Source organism: Mastomys coucha, unplaced genomic scaffold (assembly GCF_008632895.1).
Source record: "Mastomys coucha isolate ucsf_1 unplaced genomic scaffold, UCSF_Mcou_1 pScaffold21, whole genome shotgun sequence".
NCBI classification, from domain to species: Eukaryota; Metazoa; Chordata; class Mammalia; order Rodentia; family Muridae; genus Mastomys; species Mastomys coucha.
The window spans coordinates 16016027-16016895 of record NW_022196904.1 but is presented as its reverse complement, the minus strand read 5'-3'; positions in this window follow the sequence as shown (position 1 = coordinate 16016895).

Sequence of the window (869 nt, the reverse complement as noted above, 5' to 3'; positions counted from 1 at the left end):
GCGGGGAGGGAAGCGGGAGGGGGCTGGGGGGGGTAAGCGTTGACAGAGCTGGAGGACGGAGGGGAGCAGGGTGGAGCGGGTATGGGGGGTTGGTCTGGGATGGAGAACTGAGGGGTGGGGTCCTGGTCTCTCAAAGATCACCGAAGCCGGTCACTTGGCTGAGCCAGTGGGGTGCAGAGGTGTAGACAGGGCACCCTCTCTGTACCCTTTCTTGAGGGCTCCCCACAGATGCGAGGGGCCGAGCCCCCCTCCCAGGGCCCTGCTCAGGGCGGGGGGCCGGAGATAAGAAGCGGAGGCGGCCGCTAGTGGGGGCCCGGGGGGCGGCGGGCGAGGGCAGCAGCGGAGACCGGGCTGGTGGTGGTGGTTGCTGGCCCGAGCATCTTCTCAGCTAGAATCCTACAGCGTCCTGGCCCCTCCCACCCGCACAAGGTCACGCCCATGGCAGACAAGGCCACGCCCTTCGGCGCCCCCATTGGCCCACCCTTGAAGCCTGGGCCACGCCCATCACGCTTGGAAGCTACAGACCTGACTACCCCCCTTGCAGGGTGTCATAAGGACTTCGAGGCTCCTCCACGCCTTCCTTCCTTACCCTTCACCCTTTTATTTGCGGAGGGGCGTGGCTGGACAGAGTGTAATGTAGCCCAAGCTGGCTTTGAACTCACTATGTAGCTCAGGCTAGCTTTGACCTCCTGATTCTCCTGTCCCCATCCCCTGTCCCCCCAAACGCTGGGATTAGAGGGATGTGCATGGCACCTCTAGGTACCTTTTGCTTCTAATGAGCATCACTTGTACACTTGTCATGTGCTAGGAGTGGTTCTAAGAGATTCTTACTTGAATCCCACAGGGGAAAAACGATGGGATATTCTTTT